Genomic DNA, 21,552 nt, shown 5'->3' with positions numbered 1-21,552 from the left:
CTGATTCATTTTATCTTTATTCCTAATGTGTATTTATGTGTCTGTGGGTCAAATCCTCTTACATGACTGCCAGTAAACAACATTTAAAATGGAAAAAATGAAAATCCTGCCACTAGAGGGGTGCATGTTGGGTCATTAGGAAAGTGCTGATTGTGTGTAAGAAGACATTAATAAAATTACAAATAAATGCATTAGGTAAATGATCTAATAACACTACACTTCTCTGTCTGCCTTTCTCTTTGTGAAAACACTGACACAAAGAAAAAAAAATCCTGTCATAATTTCCTGAACTGATAAAGAACATAGTGCAACAACTGGTAAGAGTACTGTAAATGTGATAAGAGCATATTCTAGGTGACAGATTCACAGACTCTGCGTAGTGGATTATGATGACTGGTTATGGATCTGTGGGATTGGATTTGTATGAAGACTATAAATGTTGGTCTGGGGGCAAAGAATAACTGCCTATATGGTGGTAATGGTAGGTGTGATATCTAACAAGTGTCCTATCAGCAGGATGACACATCCATTGCTGACTTTGTCAAACCACAAGTCAGTGCTCGAGAACTCATTTCCAGGTTACATACAGTATATTCATGCTGCAAAGTATGTTTATGTGTGTATGTATTTCCTAGTCTTGGTACAATGGTATGAGGGCAGCCTGAATATGTCAGAATGAACATGGTTAGATCTCTTGTCACAGGTACAGTCATCTGTGTATCTCAGTGAAATACAGTCGTTTGCAGTTGGGCATAGCAGAAATTAACATTTAGAGAAAATCTGACAATGCCACTGAGTTTTAAATGCATTAGGCCTGTTCATTCATAATCTGGCCCGTCTCTTTCTTAGTGGTTGCAGCAGTGGCCAAATGACTGACCTCTGCACAGTCAGTTCAAAAAACGGTCTACGGAGACACTGACTGGAAATATGACAGACTGCATTTAATCTGCTCCCCTCACCTCTTTGAATGCATGGCAGGGGGGGAACGAGTGTGTGTGTAAGTGCACAGTGGGAGGTGATGGGCAAAGAGAATAGCAGTGTGTGTCCAAGTTTCTTCATGTGCACAAGTGCGTGTGTGTTCTTACGCGAGTGCTGACGACTCAGCATGGAGAATAAATGACTGAGCCTGAGCAGTGAAATGGCCACTTACAGCTCTGCTGCACCATTGACATTGAGAGGCTTCAGTTATTACTTACCTTGGCCTCAACCTTCTCTGAGCTTCCACTTTTATGCCTCACTACATTTTCCGCTCATACATAAACATTTTGTCTGTTAGTCTGTTTGCAGAGGTATAAAGAAACAGCATAATTTGAATCAGTTTTGTTTCGGATTAGTATTTTCAATGCTATGGTTTATTAAGTGTGCTCTGCCTGAAAAAGGTTGTGTAATAGATCAGTTACAGGTAAAGCACAGTAAGCAAAAATACAAAAAAAACACTAAAAACTAAAGACTCAGAGGGTTCCACTATTGCTTTAATGCTGCATGAAAAAAGTGGATCCCATTTTTATGTATCTAATTTAATTGAAGCTTAACTTGCTTTATGGGATGAGCAGATTTCATGACCCATGAAACACCATAAAACTCCATTCTGTGATCACAAAAAGTGCAACGACTAAGTGCTGAGAGCCATGAGTGAGCTGAAGCACACGAGTTTGTAAATGAGTGAAAATGCATGTGTAGGTGTATGTTTGTCATGGATGAACGTATGTATGCGTGACAGTGTATGTCAGATTGTGTGAGCTCAGCAGGCTGAATGCAGCATCATCTGGGCTCCCACCCGTTCCTCTGAGCCCAGCCCGCGCTGTACGAGCCGGCACCAGATGCTCCAGGGAGGGATCTAGCGATGTGGTTCCGGCTCAGGGGCAGCTCTTCTGTCTTGGACACAGATGCCACATTGAGCCTCTCCCTCCCCGTTTCATCTGCTTCAACAGATGTCTACCACACAAGGCACCCCTACCGCCGCCTACGAGGAACTGAATTAGGTTACCAGAACACCTTGTCTTTCAAAACTAGACAGGGTCAGACATGCTGTGCCACTGTGCCCACATGACTGAGTAGATTGCTGCCATACTGCGAAACATCACTGAATTAGGTACAGTGAGGACAGTGGCTAATGATGGATATTGAATTGTGGCTAATCTTTACAAACACAGAGAGTAAGGGAGAGACAAGTGGGAGAACCATGGGACGGTTAAAAATTCATTAGCGAGCAGCCACAGAAAAGCACAGATGGAGAAAAAGCAAAAGAGAGACAGAGAGAGAACGAGGGGGAGAAATATAAAGAGGAAATCCTCCAAGGAACACATCTTTTCATTCTTGTCTCCGTCTATTTCTTTCTCTAACTTTGTTGCAGTCTCACAGTGAGTGTGGAAGTCAGTGGAGCCGTTCCACAGGGAAGTGTAGCTAACAAACCCCCCAGCAAAACTGAGAGCCCACTCTCGTTCTCCCTCTGTGCTGTACATGCATTCATTAGCCATTGTATTCCTTGAATAAAGAATATGGTACAAAACCAGGCTTCTCTGCTCCTTTGTATATAGCTGTATGAAAGGCAGAGAAAAAACCCCCCCACAAATTAAAATGTAATTTATGATGCTTTGTTTGCCACTTTCTCTCCAGCACCTAAAATGTCACGAGTAGCATGTAATTCTGCCGGGGTCTGCCGAGGCACGACGCAGGCCACCGTACATCACTGTGAGAGTTTGTGTGTGTGAGGTTTGAGGAGAAGAAGGGGGGGGGGGGGTGGGGGTGGTCAGGGATCTTGACTTCTGGGGAAATGAGAATGTAAGGCGTTGAATTAATTGAAGTGTTAATGTGCTGCGACTCCAGCGTGGTGCATGCCTCTATGTGTGTGCGTGTGTGTGTGTGTGTTCACCTCCCACAAATGCCTGCTCTAAAGTGCTTTTGTTTGCTGTGAAAACCCATTAACAAAGTGAACACCTTTGCGATTTCACCCCAAAAATGGTGCTCACTGGAGAAAGAAAGGAGCGGGGGGACACGACGCATACAGGAAGATAGAAAAAAAAAAAACTGGATAGAAAATGTGAAAATGATGATGTGAAATACTAATGGTGGGGTGAGTGTGAGTAAGGAAAAAAAAAGAAAGAACTCACGAGTCTCAGTTCCATAATCAACATTTCATCTGAAACAAGAGAATCCCCGAAGCTATGCTACAGGCAGAGAGAGATGGAGGGAGAGAGGAGGAAAGAGAGAGAGACAGACAGGCAGGGAGAGTGAGGTGTAGCAGAGAAAAACAGAGATAGCAGAAACAAGGCAGAGACGGAGAACCAGAGACAGAGATTGGGAAAACACAGAAAGGACACAGTGAGGGTAAAGATGCAGAGCGGTGATTAAGGGCGGCTGCTCATTCATTTTCAGTCTGGTAGTGAAAGGCACAATGTAGCCAAATGCACAGAGCTCCACTGTAACCCTAGAAAATTTATTTGTGATGTCAACCGACTCCAACTTTTTCTAATACCTCTTGCATGCTTTGAAATGCCCATACACCTATGATTAGACACACGTAACTGTACAATATCTGCTCAGCAATGGATTTACATTACATAACTCAATAGGTAAGGTTCTCTGCAAACAAGTAAAGAACTATAACTATAAACAGCAATACCTTTTATTCATCTGCTGATTCTGTTTCAGTCACAGTGCTGTCTAAAGCTGAGAAGCTGCAAAAGCAGACCATGCCAAACCCACGCAACAGTCTTTTTGCGGTCAAATTTAAGACCAGGGAAAGTGTGTGTCTGTGTGTGTGTGCGCACTGTTGTGTCTTCAGATGCTAATCCCAGTGGTGTGGACAGATTGTGAGTGTTTTAAGAAGATTACAGATTACAGACTGCAGAGGCAGATTAGCTGGCAGCTCAATCTGCACCTCTGGATGGACTTCCCTGCTCTCTCACGGCCCCTCTGTGGGTGTTTGTGTGCATGTAGTGTGCTTCAGTGTGCCTGTTTGTATTCAAGAGGTAATTGTGATTGGTTGTAATGATAGCTCTGGGCACATCCGGTGTCTTAAGGTTATGTGTGTTTGCATGTGTGTCTATGTGATGAATATTGATCTGCCAGGTATCACAGGAATGTATTCTATTTCCCTTAGAGTTAATAAAGGCTAAGAAATAGGGTGCACATACACACACAGACACTCCCGGTGTGCTGTAAAGATATTCTCGATGCCAATTATATGTGAAAGAATGTCACACACACACACATATATAAAGAATGTCGATCAATGGGAGGGGCAGCCAGCCAAGAGCCAGTCAATTCTCCCTCTATGCTTTGTCTGTAATAGTGAAACCCCTACTGTAGAAAATACCAATATTTAACATGTTACAACCTGTTTAAATGACCTCAGCAGGCAGGTATAAATTTCACTGCGATTTCTTCTTTTCTGCTCTTTTAATACAGTTTTTATTGGGTAATAATTTTACTTTTAACATTTTAGAAGAATATAAAGAGGTTACAGTACATGGGAGTGCTTTTGCAGTATCTTTAACTCATACTGAGAAGAAGTCAGCTCTGGTTCAATCATAGGTCAGACCTGTGCTGAGACACCCCTGGTGCACACCACTCAAACTTACAAAGGTGAGGGGAGAAATGGCAGGATACAAAATGCCCAAGGAGGAAAAGTGCACAGTTGTTGCATAATTTTTGATGTACCCAAATAGGAGTCACAATTACTGAATGTTTTGACATTAGACACAATCAATGTTAGTGCTGATGGGGAGGACAGGCTTGTAGAGCTCTGTGTAAAAGTGCACACTGCTGAGGAGAAAATCAAACATGAATTGCATTTACACAGCAGCTCACCTTTAAACTGACAAATGACATTTTCATTGTATCTGCTTTTGGAATATTTACCCAGGAGCTCATCAAAATAACACCTCAGTAGGTGTTTCATTGATGAAAACATGTATCCAATCTGAGAAGCACTACTGACGTATATAAGAAAACAAATGAAAAGCATGCAGATCAGAACAAAATGGACCTAAAAGTAACTCAATTTGCGTTTGAAATGACCCAAAAGAAATGGGACCTACATTCAGAATTGTTTTGTCAAGTTAGAAATTAAGTGTACAAAAGGGACATCCTGTTTTACCAACATTGAGCAATGGTTGGTAAAACAGGAAGAGAACATAATGAATGTGGATGACTTGGCGAATGTTAGTTATCTTCATGCAAACATTTAATTCCACTGCCGCTGCCTGCTCATTGTTTTCACCACAGCTAATTTAAAGAAATGTCACAGAGACACAGCAGGCGCTGAACCGAGCAAGTAACTTGAATAAGGTATCAATTTATTGCAGCATTGAATCGTATCTATAGCAACAAGTGTCATTGGGGTGCCTCAGTAAAGTAGACAGCTCTGCAAATGATAAGGTCATTGTAAAACTGTGGTGTAAACAAGTTATTGGAGAAACATGACTAATCTACTGAATGCTATTTTAACATTTTTCACAGTGTTTCACGCAAATAATTTGTTAAATTCTTACTGGCTGATAAAAAATACAGTATGTGTTGTTCCTTGGTCATTCTGGGTCCAATGACAGCTTGTGGTATATACACCAAAGACTCACAGCAAATTAAGTTGGACCTGACTTGGAACTGGGACAGAGACCCAGTTGACCTCAGGTCCTCTGGTTTTCAGGGGATCGGGAAACACCAATCTACCTCAATGTCCTTAATGGCCAGTTTTACTTTTAAAGCAGCAGTGCAACAATCCAACCTTTACACAGAACACAGTCAAAGGAAAGCCTAGAGCTTGATGTAATTATTAGAAGGTGGTGCTTTATTTTATTTTTTTTTACACATTTACATGATGTCAGAGGGATTTCTTTGCAGCATAAAACTATTCTGAGTGAAAAAAAGGGCTTTCTAGATATCAGAGGTACAACTTGTTTCCAACTGAGATACAAATTCAGAGTTACAAGATTACTTTAGCAAAGGCTGTGAAAAGCTTTAGGAAATGTTAACAGTAAGCTCCAGCTTCCAATGATTTCTTGATGTCAAGAATACACAGCCTAAAAGGGGTCTTTTATGTTTAAGATTTAGACCAACGTTCATCCAACGAGCATTGTCTACCGTTGTACAGTACACATACACAAGACCTATACTTCATTGGAAAAAACACAAATTAAAAAAAGAAGGCAGGCTGGGTTTTGGAAAGTGACAGAGAATGGGCAAAAAGAAAAGGGAGGCCAAGACTGCAGACAGAGCAGACGGAGATGAGAATTGAAAGAGGGAGAAAGAGAGCCTTCGACAGTGTTTTCTTTGAGAGTTTCCACACAATACTCTGTGGGTTTCTATGACGACCTCGAGTCGCCTGCTGGGCCCATACAGGCAGAAGTAAGAGGTCTGTTTGGCACTAGTGAAAAGTATTGAAATCCTTTAACGAGGTTTAAGTAGCAGCACTACAATGCTAAAATCATCAATTGAAATACATTTCCTGCATTCATTTTTTTTTACTTTTACAGCTAAAAGTAAATAAGTATCAGTAGTAAAATGGTAATAATCAAAAGGCGTATTATGATGAATGTTCCATTTTAGACAGGTGGTCCTGTGTACTAAGAGAAATAAATATATAATTTGGGGTAGTTCTAATTGTAAAGATGCACCATTTTCCATTACTATGTTCCCCATGTAAAATCTGAATCTGCCTAGTAACTAATAACAGTCATCAGGTAAATAAGGCAGAGTAAGAAGTACAGTGTTTCTCTGTGATCTACAGTAGAGTACAACTGTAATGTCTCTAATTAGAAATACTCTGGTTAACCAACTAAAAATGAAAGATCATGGTGCAGACACATGCATACACTTGCAGGGAGCCTATATATATGATGCAGATTGCCTGCTAGACAGACAGACAGACAGACAGGGAGAGAGAGAGAGAGAGGGAGAGAGAAAGAGAGAGAGAGAGAGAGAGAGAGAGAGAGAGAGAGAGAGAGTGTGTGTGTGTCAGTCTGCAGAGCACAGCTTCATGATTAATGCGGCTTTTAGCTGCAGCGGAGTCTGGGCCCCCCAAAGCAAACTGACCGGGTCGCCCATTCAACTCTCCTTCCCTCTTTCTCCATCAACCCAAACCCAGTGACTGGGAACCAGCTATAGCCTACACACCATTGACTACATTTCTACACTTACACACATCAACATCCGTGTAACCTCCACTCTACCTCGTTTCACTTCACTCCCATTGTGAGCCTTAACCCTTCAAACTGGACAAAACCCGCACATGAGGAACATTACTTTAACCACTGCGGGGATGTGAAGTCTGCTTGCATAATATGAAATCAAAGTTTGCAACAATGTGCTGCCATACATATATCACAGCAAACTGTAAATACACGTACAAAAATGTCAACGAGGAGTTGCAGTAAGGTCACAAAAACACACGACTCATTGACATCCTTTAGTAATATCTTTAAGATACAAATACCGTTAAGAAGCCTGTAATCAGGTTTCTATAAAGTCTCTACCAAGTGCCACAGATACGAGTCCTTAAGACGTTTTCACTGGGGGCAGAACAGGAAGCAAATACACATACACCAGGCAAGAGAAAGCTCGTCAAGTACACGTTAAACAGAATATATTCCTTATGGGTGACGGAATAAACTTCTTTATAGTGAATAATTGTGAATAATCTGGTGCTCCAGGAGAAGGACGCCCCGTGAAGCGCAACTACATATAATGATGAGACAGATGCCAAATGCAGCACTGTCTTTCCCCCCCGCCTAACATCACACACAAACACACACAGAGCCCCTGACCACTATGTTTCAGTGAGGGGGTCACTCCCCCACAACCGCGCGAAACACACACACACACATGCGCGCACGCTAAAATCCCGATGCACCAGCAGCGGCAGCAGCAGCAGCAGCAGCAATGGATAATTCATTGCAGTGATAGGAGCAGTGAATCCACAGGCTCTTCTAAGGTTCAGATACACCAACTATCACACATCGATCTAAAAGTACACACTCTCTGCACCCTGTGCGCAGGCCCGGTACGAGATTCGTGCACTTGTGCTGCAGCCGTACGGGCTGTTTGCATTGGCGCACTTACCTTTGCACTACAGCGAAAATTAGCACAGTTAGTTCCCATTTTGTGAAAAGGCTTTAGAATCCACTCATTCCCGTGTATCTCCTCCTGGTTTGTTCAGACATCCACAGTGTGTTTCAGCAGGGAGAGTAATCCAGTTTTCCATCCCGGGGAGAGCGCTCCCAAGCTTCCTTACATCTTTTTCCACAATCCCCACAAAACTATGCCAGGCTTCTTTCAGCGCGTTTTTTTTTCCTCCTTTCTCCTCTGCCCCCTCTTCTTTCCTCTCCCTCTCTCTCCCTCTCTGAGGTTGCCTGGTTACCTCTTTCTGTAGGCTGGTTGAGACCGCCGGCCGGCAGCCAATCACAAGCCCGGGTTCATCTTAACCCCTCCGCTGCTGAACTGTCCTGATTTCTAGCTTTCAAGGAGTGGGGGGTGGAGAGGGGGTGAGAAGAAGAAAAGTACTGGGTGATGGTGAAGGATTTAGAAAATGTATATTAACAAAACTATAATGAGCAAGAGAAGATGAAAGGAGAAAGAGTGGAAGAGGATGAAAAGGAGGGTCTGATGGGTGGATTTAGGTTTGAAATAAAAAGTTGTGGCAGAAATGTCATAAGACCTGTTCACTGTTTGCTCAGACAGTGTGTTAGATGTAGTTTAGAGGTTGTTAAAAGATGACTGTGCCGTCCAAACTTTGCCATCATCACACCCTCACTCTTTTTCTACACACAGTTGTGCTGACGAAGAACACCCATTGAGTCATGAATGCACGCAAGCAGCCGTCATTCAGCACAGGCTATTGATTGGTTAACCACCTGCGGCTAAGTCGTGCAGCTTATTCATGTGTATGCATGAGTGTGCGTGAGTCATGGACTTGGCAAACTCACCATGGTGTCTAACCTTCTTGCTCTGAGAGTGGGAGCACGCTTGAGGTTTTGGAAGTGAGAAAAATGTTTTAGTGAAAGAGAAAAAAAATCATGTTGGCCTATAAGACAGACACTACTGCTTCCTCACGACTGGTTAGTGATCAATATAGCGGCAGACTGACAACAGAAAACTGGAATATACTGGAAGAGGGTGATGCAACTCTGCTGACTTCACTGAACCATGGTGTTGTGCTGTTTCATTCCTTCCCTCCATTCTCCCTTAAGCCTTAACCTTGTACAGCTGGCCCCCTTTAATCCACACCTCCTCCTTTCACTTTTCTACCCTTGCACCTCATCCTCACCCTTTCTCCTCGACTTGCCCACCTCAGATCATCCTCTTCACCAGATGTGGAGTGCTGCTGTCAGGGGTTTAGGACACAATTCCTCTGATATCTGCAAAGACTGGAGGACATTTAGCACTCTTCCACCATAACCTCCTCTTCCACATTCAAACAAGGGCATAGGTTTGGTTTCAAAGGTGGTAGAGACACAAGGACTGGATGGAAATTGTCAAGGAGGCAGTTTATGGTCTGGTTAATTTGGAAAATAATGTGCATTTGCTTGGAGTATATATATATATATATATATTATATTACAAGTAAAAGTCTTGTTTTTTTCCTGACAGCAAAATAAAGACATTTTGAACCATAATGTTTGACAAGTTAACAAAAAGACATTATGATTTCCTCTTCGATTATGACCACTCTAAGTTTCTAACTCTAACTGAATTAAGTGTTCAGACAGACATAAGCAGCAAAGAAGTTGAACCTAGCTCACCCTCCTCTGCAATGTGATGTCATCCAGCAACTCACAGACGCATAAACGCACAATCCTGCTAGATTACTTTGTACTTTGGATGAGTATTTCTGGTTTCCTGGCTATCGTCTTGAAATGATTGCCGCTACGATAACTTAACAGAAATGTAAAATCCTTCCTCAAATTATGAGCCACTGTGCAGTGTTTTGGCATCTGATAAGGCATATCATATTTCAGTATCCCCGGGCACCTCAAGTAACCCCACCCCATCAACGTAGCCCCTTGTGTGTGTTTCCTTTTTTTATTCCCATCACAGTGCCATTTTCGGTTTGAACACCTGGTTACTTTCAATCCATCATCTTGACTCCATCATCATTGTTTAGATTTGCTAGCTAGATAGCTACATAGAATAGAAATTGATGTTACAAGGATGAGTGACAAATTGATGTTCAGTGACTGTTTCAGCCTTGAGGTTACAAGGACATATCCATATCACTCCTACGTAAATCTACTGTAGGCACAAGTATTGAAATCTCATTTCAATGCTTATTTCTCCATTTCCGTCATCATATTTTTTCTATGAACTTCTCTCCTCTGCTTGCTTTCTCAACCACGCCAGCTCTCATCATTCCTGTCCTCCCTCCCCAGTGCCCAACCACTTTCTCCTCTCATCATCTTTTCCTTCCCCGCTCTGTTTTCCTCCCTAAGTATAGCTGTAGTTTACCCTCTCTATCTGTGCAGAGCCCTCCTGTCTATCTCACTCCCACACCTCAGTATCTCTGCCCTTTCTGCCGTATCTCCCTCCCTCAGTATCTGCCTCCCTCGCTCGCCGTCTACTCACTCACCTTCCTCCTCTCTCTCACAGTCAGTCTGTCTCAGCTTGGCTGAACAGATAACTCCTGGATGCTCATGTGGGCAAGCGAGCAGCAAGCTTTCTCTCTTCCCTCACTCCTATGTCACACACACCCACAGTAGTCACATAGAAACACACCTGAGTAGATGTAAACAAATAAACATACACATTAACACATACCACTTTTAAACACGCACACATGTGTGGCTCTTTTAGGGTAATCCATGGGAATGTCCAGATGGATATGAATTCCGGTGAGAATGTGAAGGTCAGCTCCCTCGTACTGTTCACACAAAACATTGTTTCACAGGATTAGGGTTCCTCTAATTCACACATACAGAGAGGGACAGAGGGAGATAGAGGATGAAAAAAAGGAAAAGATAGGGACAGACACGAAGACAGACAGGGAAACAGAGAAAAGGAGAAAGAATGGAAATTTATGCGTATTATCAGCAAAACGGGTCAAACTCGTTAAAGGCAACAAAGGCAGCTCTCTAATTGCCTGAGCACAGCTCTGCACTGCTGAACTACAGTGGTGTTGGTACAGTACAGAGACATGGTCTATGACAATTTGTCACTGGACATACAGTAAGCTTGCTTAAAACCTTAACCCATTTACTATGTAACATATTGAGCAATGCATGGATCTTCATACTGTGCATACATTAGATTCAGAGTAAAAAGCATTAAAACATGTTCAAATATTAATAAAGCAATCTCTGAGCATCAGCCAACTCTGAGCTCAAACCGGTGCCTCAACAAACCAGACAATGACACAGGATGTGGAGGCATGAGATCCGGAGCACATGATAGGATTTAACATTTTGACAAACAGCAAGTCTTCATCACAGTACGAAGAGGCTGTGGCAGTAAAGATATTTAAAATTCCTGTGCCAAGCTAACAGCTGCTTCTAATAGGATAGACAGGTTCTGGGCATTGCTAATACATCGAGCCAAAGCCATATTGCCAGATTTTATGATTATACATATTAAAAACATTATGGACTACAAGAAATGAATCTCTTGGTTCAATTGTGTTCAATGTGTAAATGCAGTACCTTTTCCTGTGTATCGTTTCATCATGTTGCAATGATGTTACTGATGTCACATCCTCTTGGGGATGGGGATATCTTTTCACTAGCCCAAAATTTCATGAGATTCTTGGCGCAGTTATTCAGTATGAGAATTAATAATGTTGTCAAATATGAGGACTCTTAAAATCTTTGGGTTTCAGACCTTACCATGGGCTTTGTGAAATTCTGGAGGGCATTTTTCACTTTTATCTGACATTTTATAGACTGAACAGTTAATCTAAGAAGTTATTGATGTATTATTTGACACACACAGACACATAAAGATATTTTAAGGCCTCATCATTTTCTCCGTGTTTTTGGCCTGTACCAACATTTCAAGTGCTTGTTGTTGCAGCTAAGCTATGCGCCCCTCTCTGACAATTTTTCTTCCTCAATCATTTTTCTGCTTCTCACTGCTACATTTAAGATAGCAAGGTAACAGTACTGAGGCTCAGTTAAAGGGGACCTATTATACTCATTTCCAGCTATATTTGTATTTTTGGACTCCACTAAAGTAGCTTTGCATGATTCACAGTTCAAAAAACTCCTTATTTATCTTATATTGGCCGTTTATGCAGCCCCTCAGTTCAGCCTCTGTCTCTAACAGGCAGTCTTCACTCCTGTCTCTTTAAGGCCACCCTCCCGATGAGTCCACTTCAGAATGTTTACAAATTCATTTGGCAGGGTAAAAAGGTCAGAATAAAAATAGGTAAATTACAAAGAGGCAAAGAACATGGGGGACTGGGAGTCCCAAATATGCGGCTATACTATTGGGCAGCACAAATGCAGTATATATACAAATGGGTGAATCCAGATGTTACAAATACATGGACTGATATGGAGTCTAGAAACTGTGGTATCCGATTAAGATATGTCTTAAACTTAAAAATCATTTTTCACTTCTGGCTCCCATATGGAGAAATACAGATTTCTGCCCCTCATATCAGGATTCAGTGTTTAGACTCTGGCAGGAAAAGGGTCTGGACCAGCTTATTAAACTCTATGACGGAGGAACAATAGAGTCATTCGAGGGCTTGAAGAATAAATATTCTTTACAACAGTCTAATTTTTTCCACTGTTTACAGATAAGACATAATATACCAAAACATATACATGCTCTAAATGTGTCTTTCTTGGAAGACATTCTTAAACAACCCATTCCAAAAAGATTCATTTCTCATATTTATGAAACCTTTGGTTTAAATTTTAATTATTCTACTGATCACATCCAAAAGCAATGACAGGTTGATATAGAATGTCAGATAGAAGAAAATATCTAGGCAAGAGTTATGGAAAATACACTTGCTATTCTGAGCTGTAATACTGATAGAGAAACACAATTCAAAATATTACATAGGCTTCATTGTACACCATTGTTGAAGGGCAAGCTTGGTCTAAGCTCTCCTAAATGTACTAAATGCAATTTAGAAATTGGCACGTATGCACACACGTTTTGGAAGTGTGCGAAGATACAAACATTACGGAGAGAAGTGAAGGATGAAGTGGTTACCTTGATTGGATATGATTTGCAACTATCACCTCTTCAGTGTATTTTGGCAGCTAAAGTGGACAGTGCAAGGAATAGCCACAATGCTAAACTGATTGGAATACTCTTATATATAGCAAGGAAAACCATTCTCAAATTCTGGATTTCTAAGAATACCCCTGCATTGGACGATTTGGCATAGATTAGCAGGCAGCTACACATTTCTCCATTTTCTATTTATCTATTTAGCGTTGTCAGGTTAGGCTAACCCATTGTTGCTAACTTTGGAGCTAAGCCCTTCCAGCTGTTGGGGAAACAGACATGACTTTTCATGGTCTTGACAAGCTGCAGCATTTATTTATAATTGACACACTGTAGTCTGTACTGTACATTTACCACCAGACTGACAACTTATTGCTAACCTTTTCCTCTGTTCTGCTTGCATTCACCATTATTTTCTGCTGCTCGCTCTCTCGCTTAACCACTCATTTGGTTACGCTCTGCCCTATTCCTTAAAAGGAGTTCTACTACCTGCAATTTCCCAGGCAACAACACAGACATTAACTCACGTTTCAAGACAGCGCTGCTTAGCGGTTCCCAAACGCTATTGATTTGCAAATTAATGGATATTTGGCATTATTTTTGGCATTTAAAAATTTAATTTTTGGCCTGGCAGGGATTCTTGTTGGCCTGGCGGCCCACAAGGCCTGTACTATTTTAAGGGAAACACTGTGGAAGTATATGTCATTGTTGCCAGAACCCAATAAAAAAAAAAAAAATGCAAGGAGGAATAGTACAAGCAGAAAAAGCCACAGTGATGATGATGTTTGATGAAGAGCTGCAGACGACCATGATACCTCCAACAGGAAAACAACTTATTTTACTTTGCCCTGCTGTGTAATGGAAGAACACTCACAGCATGCCAGCATGACTTGAGTCATGGCTCAGCATGACTTCCCCCAAAACAATGGAAAAACCCTGTAAAGTTAGCAGAGTGGAGCAGTGAACTTGCACACTGTGCATGGAGCAGATGACCATATAAAGAAATCCATCACAAGCTGACGATGGCTCGGGCTGAACGTAGAAAAAACTGTTGAAAACCGAGCATTCAGAGCAGTCTGAAGCTGGTGCTTTTTGCTCACAGGGATTACACTTCTACATACATTTACCTCATTATTTGAATGAAAATAAGGAAAAGCATAATAGGTCCCCTTTAAAAAGCAGAAACAGCAACCTTAACAGTTTTTATTGCAAACATGAGGTAAAGCAGGGTCCTGCATTGAAGGTGCATAAACACAAATCATACAGGTGCCATATTTTTCATTCAAAATGGCAAATTTTGCCAAAAGGGAATGTGTTTGCAGCTATGATTTGTATATGCTGTAGCTGAATGGCATTTGCTGGACATAAACAATGCCCAAATCTGTCCATCTTATGAGATGCTTTATTAGCTGGACACTTACTCTGATGAAGACATAATGTTTGTTGCAATGTTGGATGCTGCACCTTATTAAAAACTTTAACTATAACCATGTGCTCCACATCTCATCCATCCGTACCATATTCAAATTTGGCCACTTCCATCATGACACTAATCAAACATCGGCTGACACCTGTAAATGACACAGTCTCCTCTGAAAAGGTGTCAATATGTCTGGAGGTGAATTTGAGATCTAGACTAGAATATGATTAGCTTTGACCCAAATGCGCACACAAGTACACAGTGACCTGTCTCACCTACTATCTCCCATACCGCCTTTTTAGCTGTGTGTGGGTGTGTCAATGAAAGAGAGAAGGGGAAGGCAGCTGATGCTGGATCCTCCTCGACAGACAAAATATCACAGCATAACCATATTTATCAAAGCATGTCACTCTTCAATAACTCCGATGGATCAGAATATCAAGAGCCTGACAAATGCAGAAAGATGAGGTGAAGATGTTCAGGAGAGAAAAAATATACTGAATCAGAAAACTCTGGAGTTTTGAGTTGAGTTTTGACAAAAGTGACAGGCTTATTGTATTCTCATATGTAAATAAATTAAAAAAAGAGAGACACGCAGAGAGGGAACGACTTCTGACAATGAACATGACTTAAATCTGGGTGACAGGTTGACTTGTGCACAGTCGGTTAAGGTAGAGGGGAGAGGGAGCTAGTGTGTGTGTACATGTGCTTGTCTTAACCCACAGGGGGTTGGATATAAAGATGTACTCTGTTGAAATGTCACACATGTTGCTTTTATCAGGATGTGTAACTTTGAGGGCTTTGCCTCTGGGAGGATCCGTCATATGTCATCATATTTCATTAATATGTTTCATGCATATGCAGATATGGGAACATGCGCACACACACCACAGCTTGCCTTAGAAGGGAGGGGAAGTAAAGGGTATCTGATCCCACCTTTGTGTGACCTCTGCTGCCAGCCTGAACTCAATGTGCTCTATCAGGCCTGACACCCTGAACCACTCTGATATGACAGCAACTGCACCACATGTCACTGCAGCCTTAATTTCCTCAGAAAGTCTTTTAAAGATTGCTTCTATGACAATTTGATAGTAATGTGATGCTATATTGATGCCAATTGAGAGCTTTTAGAAAGACCTTAATGCATAACAGCTACATGGCAGCAGTAATGTCTGTGGCAGGTGCCAGTGTGGCACCAGTGTGTTTAACAATGAGAGACAATGTGTAAGAGAATTTCAAAATGAGACAAAATTGAAACATAAATATACATTAATCGTATTCTAAAGAATTATGAATATGTGCATGTATCATAATAGGAATATAATTTGTGTCAGTGAAGTAATTAAAAGAGGTTATTAGTAGGAGAAGATTAACATGGTCTTACTGGAGGTGACAGGAGGCAGTGGTGATAACTTAAGCAGCAACATTAGCAACTGCATTTGAAGGAAAAAAGTTGTCAATAAAGCTTTATTTATCTATTTATTAATTAATCTTACTTCTGCAGTAGCTGGTGTAATGTAGTGGAATAATCTATAGCTTGATTAAACAGTGAAGGCACTGGAAATGACTACAGAAGGAGAAATTTTAATGTAAGAAAAGGAGAGGTGTTTTTCCAAGGAAAGGTGGTATAAAATGATTTATAATATACATATCAAATAATATGTTGTTATTAGTAAGCCCCCCAACACACAGTCTCCTACCCTTGCTAAATGGTGAGAGTGCATCATGAAGGACACAAGAATGGACTGAAAGGCCTGTGGTATAACTGAAGCCATGTCTTACCTTATTGTTCAAGAGTGCCAATCATGGAGCATCCATGGACTAACTAAATTCAAATTTTGGAACTCTAGAGTCACAGAGACATTTATCCATCCTCCATTTGTAATCCACTGTACCCTATCATCTCTCAGATGTCAAAAAGACATGATTAGCCACCATGCAACACCAAGCATGTGCCTCTAAAATAGCTACTTCCACAGCATTTCATCTAAAATCTACATCCTGACAAAACACCTATTCAAAGTGACTGTTATGACAAACCCTCATGCTCCCAGAGGAAAATCCTCACTGCAGACAACCAGTGCATGTACATTTATCCATGGAGAAATGCATCAAGCGTACAAAAATCAAGTGCAAAAATCAGTGTGAATTGATAAGACTTGATAAGAGCATCTGCTGTACAGTATATTCCTCCCTCTGCCCTTCTACCCTCTGCTCCGCTGGACTGAAGAGTTATGATACTGACCCTGCTCAACCTCTGGTAAACTCTGTGAATCACTCAACCAGATTGTGTGTTTGTGTGTGTGTGAGAGGGGGGTGATGGTAGTACTGGAAGGACAAGAAAGGGCAAAAAGAGGGCAGAGGAGGTGGACCAAGGTAAGCTGATGTAGTTTGGTGTATTCTCAACATTGTAAATAATGCAAGATAGGTTGTTTCTCATGGATATGGTCTTCATTCATTTTTAACTGGTTCAGTTACATGTTGGTACTCCAGCTCTCTCTTTCTCTCCCTTTGTGTGCACCAGCCTGTATGTCTACGTATGTGCAGGTGCACAAGTGAAGACATGTACTTAAATTGATAAATTGACCTTTTAGTTGAGGTCACAGACAAACATACAGGTTAATAGCTCTCTGCTAATTGTTTTTTGATTGCTGGAATTAATTAAAGCTAAAGAAAATTCACTTCAAAGCATATTTCTCATGTGATATCAGTATTGACCTGCACACCCTCTCTCATGCTACTTCTTTGGCAATAATTCAGATGTCAAGTGACTTTATGGATTCATATAAAACTTACTTGAGCTTTTAAATTCCAAAAAAATACTTAATTTCATGACTACCAACTGAAAAGCTGTGCCCATAGCCTCATAAAATCACCCCAATTACAGCCACAGTCTTGCTTCAGGATGTGTCTCTTTTCATGACTCTGCCAAGACTGTCTTGACTCTCTTGTTTATTGCATTTTCATGTTTGCAAACCTGGAAATGAGCATTATCACAGGAAGGAATAGCAAATGTTGTTTTTTTAGAGTGGATTTTCCCTTTGATGTTGGGCAACAAAAAGCCAGAATACAAGGCTGAAAGCAAGGACACAGCAGGAACTCCAGTCCTCTGTGTGCTTCCTGAGGCTTGACAATACAGCTAACTGCATTACATTAATTCATATGGTCAGACACACTGTTGATGAAACCCTCTAACCTCCACCTCAGCCTTAACTCACAGCATGTGTGTGTGTTTGACAGGAGAAACTGTGCCTGTGTGTCTGCGTGGTGAGTGAGGGCTGCCTGGGGCTCATTGCTCATCTCAGCGGGTATAAATAGAAAAATAGAGAGCCAGGAATATAAGAGCATCATAGTGTGTCTGTGGTGTGGAGAGGCTGCTGAGAGCTAAAAAACATCAGATCTGATAGCAGGTGGATGGGATGCAAGATTTAAAACCTAAACAAATGTTGAATCTAATAGCCAAGTGGAAAGTTTGTCGAATTGACACCATATGAAATGCGGTATCAACAAATCAATCTGTAGGATTCAGACAAAAACAACTTCTTACTGTGTTGAATACCAAATCAAAAAGCGCCTTCCCAGGGTGTACCATCAAATGCTTCATTCACTGTCTGTTAGTTTATTCATTTTTCAACAAGTTCAAAACAACATTCTTGGAGCAGAGTTTGCAGCCCAAGTACTCTGGTTTGTTTTAGCATTGTTTCACTATTCTGTTCTATTTTGCACTGACGGGTTAACTGGTAGAACAAATGGCATGTCATGATGTGATGACAGGGAAGCGTTATTCAAAAGGTGGTGTTTTTAATGCACACAAGAGCATGAAGAATTTTACAGTATCCTATAAGATGAGAACACATACCTGAACGTCACCACACCTGGTGTCCATATCACTGCTCCTCAAAGAAGGAAAATGCACCTGGAGGAGGAGAGTGAGGGAGAAACAGGGAGGGGGAGGGGGAGACAGGGGGGCATAGCATTAAGAAAAAGCACTTGTCAGGTAGCCCATTAGAGTAACCATTACAATACCAATCTCTGCTCCCCATCTTTCCCTCTCACAGTGTGTACGTGTGTGTGTGTGTAATTCTTTGTGTGCCTCTAGTCACCAGCGGGGAGATGAGATCATTACCTGTGACTGCGAGGCTAATGTCACACAGAGCCTCAAAACACACACACAGGGCCACACGCATGCATACACACACACACACACACACACAGTGGCAGACTAAAGAGGCTAATGTGACTCTGCCTCAGTAACAAAACTATGGTGACCGCGGGGCTTGTCTCCATTTGGATAAGGCAGCCTGTTTTACAGCCTGCTTCCAATACCGGGAGATGAGAGAAACAAGAGGATAGAGAGAAAATGGAGAAATGACAGAAGTATGAATAGAGGGGCATCTAATTGGAGACATGGTGGGATAGAATAGCCGTCTCTCTCTTTCTGGTGGAGAAAAAAGCCGAGCGGCACTGTACGGAGAGAAAGGTACAGCTGCAGACATAATGTAAGGCTGAGAATAAGCTCATTAGCAGAGGTGGGACTGTGAATGACAGATGAGGGGAGATGTAGAGGGGGGTGATGGGAGGGGTGGAAATGGGTCAGAAGGTGGGGATGACTGGGCCTGGCCTCTAATTAACTTCTCTATCAGCCCTATGGCTTTTACTTCATATTATGTAGCTTAACAATACAACCACTGCAATGACATGACACTGTCTGCAGTGTGTGTGTGAAGTAAGCAAATGTACATGGTGCCACTCAGAGACATTTATGAGGTTGTTTTATACTTTGTACTTTACAGATTTTAACATACAAATTAGCGCTTTCAGTTCACCTCCAGTTTAGTTTTTGACCTGCAGAGCTGCATGCAACACATTGTTGCGAGATGTTTGCATTGGCGCCTCTGCAACCTACGGTTTACCCATAACACCCTTCTCTGCACAGATGTGCAGAGATGTGCTGGGGATGTTTTGAGTGTAATATCATGAACGCTTATCTAGACTTTCTATTGCTTTGTGAATCTGGTAAATTATTGTATGCACATCATTAATAGACCATGACCTCGCAGCAGGCTTATTAAAGGTTCCAATTACAAACAATAATCACATTTCAACTGTTTTATTATTGTATGGTTTGAAATCTGCATCTCCCCCTCTCTGTCTCTATACTCCAGCCTGTTTCCAGAGAGGAGAGTTTAATGTATAAGATACATATACTACAAACACTATGTAGTTAATCAGTGTTGTGCTTCGAAAGAGAAAAAAATGAGTTCTCATGCAATACAGCATGAAAATACAGCTAGAGGTGCAGTCAGTGTTTATTCTTGTGCTGCTCAGAAGCACAAAAACTGTGTCAGAACACATTTCACCCCCCACACTGAACTACATATGGCAATGCTGTGGCTGTCACTCTCTCTCCTCCTAGTCCTCCCCTTCTCCAGTCATCGTCTGCTCCCTCTCCTTAATTGTCTCTTTCAATCTAATTTTGTTTTCAATTTCAATTACTTAAGCGTCACATTAGCATTACTGGTAAGCAGAAACAGTATTAACAATGCAATTTACAACATGTGTGATTTTACCCTCGCTCTTTCACGCTGCCTGTCTCTTTTGCCCTCTCTCTCACCTCCCAAACACGCACACCCACTATGTGTCCCTCTCATAATCATGTTGCAATCATGTGAAAAAGCGTAGGAATATTAAATATTAACTGCACATTCATTCTAGGCAAGCAGAATATGAAATGAATTAATCATGGCGTACTAGGCTGACTAGATTCTTATCCTTTATCTTTATCTGCCTTCATGTGCAGTGAGGATGCTTCACAGGAAATTAAGAGTGGCCAATGAGAGAGGCCGGTGTGTGTACTGTATGTATGTATGTGCATACTATAAAGTATATGTGTGTGAGTGAGTGTAAAATGGTATACCTATTTGAAGTCTGTCACCGAGTGCCACACATTACTCGTTCATCCGACATACGTTAAGGAGCACTCCATTTTTTACAGTCACAGTCAATTTACTCGTCATGGGTAGTACTGCTGAGCCTGTGAAAACATTTGTACATCTTCTGTGGCTCTGGAGGGAGCTGCACAATTACATATTTATATCAAAAAGCCTGTTTTGCTAACTGGGAGTGTGAAGTTTGAAAGACTTGACCCATACTAAGATTTCTGAGAGAGGAGAGGAGCTCGACAAGTTTCTTTCAAAGCCACACTTTAGGACCTGCACTACTTGGCTAGGAATGATTCTCTCTTCTCTCTCTTCATCTCTCTACCACCTCTATCTCTCACGCTTGATGGCCCCCCTGCATGCTCCTAATAACCCATGATGAGTCCTCCACACTTGAGCACCCTCCCATCAGACACCCGCTGAGACTCATACAACCACACACACACACACACACACACACACACACACACACACACACACACACACACACACTCTACCCTTCTGTGTCGGACATAGAGGGGTGTGGATGATGACAGCCATCAGCAGGGCAATTAATGGGTCCGTCCCCTGGTTACAATACAACACAGAGAAGAAACAAGAAAAACAACATTAGCCAATATGGCTGGATCCTAACGGTATAATTAGCCTAGCATGCTGTTCCCCACTTGGACCCGAAAACTCAAAAGCGCAGCCAGCAGTAATGCAAGGACGTGGTGAAGGAGGGTAGACTGGGGAGAAATGAAGTGGAGAGAGATGTGGAATAGTGCGGGAGTAGGGGGAAACACACACAATTCAAAGATAAGGAGGCTGAAAAGAGCAAAGAGGTGAATAAACAGCAGCTCTGTAGTAATAACTGGCCCAAATCTGGCTCTGTTTTACACTAAAGGAAAGGAATGAAGGAGTACAAGAGCCAAGTGAGCTCAGAGAAAGAGATGGAGGTAAGACAGAAGTGAGAGGGAGGCATAAAGGGGAGGTGGACGAAGGGAGGGAGAGGAGAGTGGTGTATACACAGGACCATGC

The 21,552-nt window shown here is 41.7% G+C and overlaps 1 protein-coding gene across 7 annotated transcripts in view; it reads right to left on the bottom strand.

Moving 5' to 3' along the window:
• The window catches only part of dab1a (DAB adaptor protein 1a), a 239,738-nt gene that overhangs the window by 66,708 nt on the left and 151,478 nt on the right, over positions 1–21,552 (bottom strand). For 6 of the 7 annotated variants that reach the window (XM_067597497.1, XM_067597494.1, XM_067597493.1 and 3 more), the window contains one exon: positions 18,453–18,509. The gene's annotated coding sequence lies outside the window, so the exon portion shown is untranslated. Of the gene's footprint in view, positions 1–8,061; positions 8,365–18,452; positions 18,510–21,552 lie in introns of those variants that run through there. The other variant, XM_067597490.1, reaches the window with a different exon arrangement.

The sequence above is a fragment of the Thunnus thynnus genome, chromosome 8, assembly GCF_963924715.1.
Source record: "Thunnus thynnus chromosome 8, fThuThy2.1, whole genome shotgun sequence".
NCBI classification, from domain to species: Eukaryota; Metazoa; Chordata; class Actinopteri; order Scombriformes; family Scombridae; genus Thunnus; species Thunnus thynnus.
Note: the sequence above shows the minus strand (reverse complement) of the source record. Positions and strands in the feature narration are given on the sequence as shown.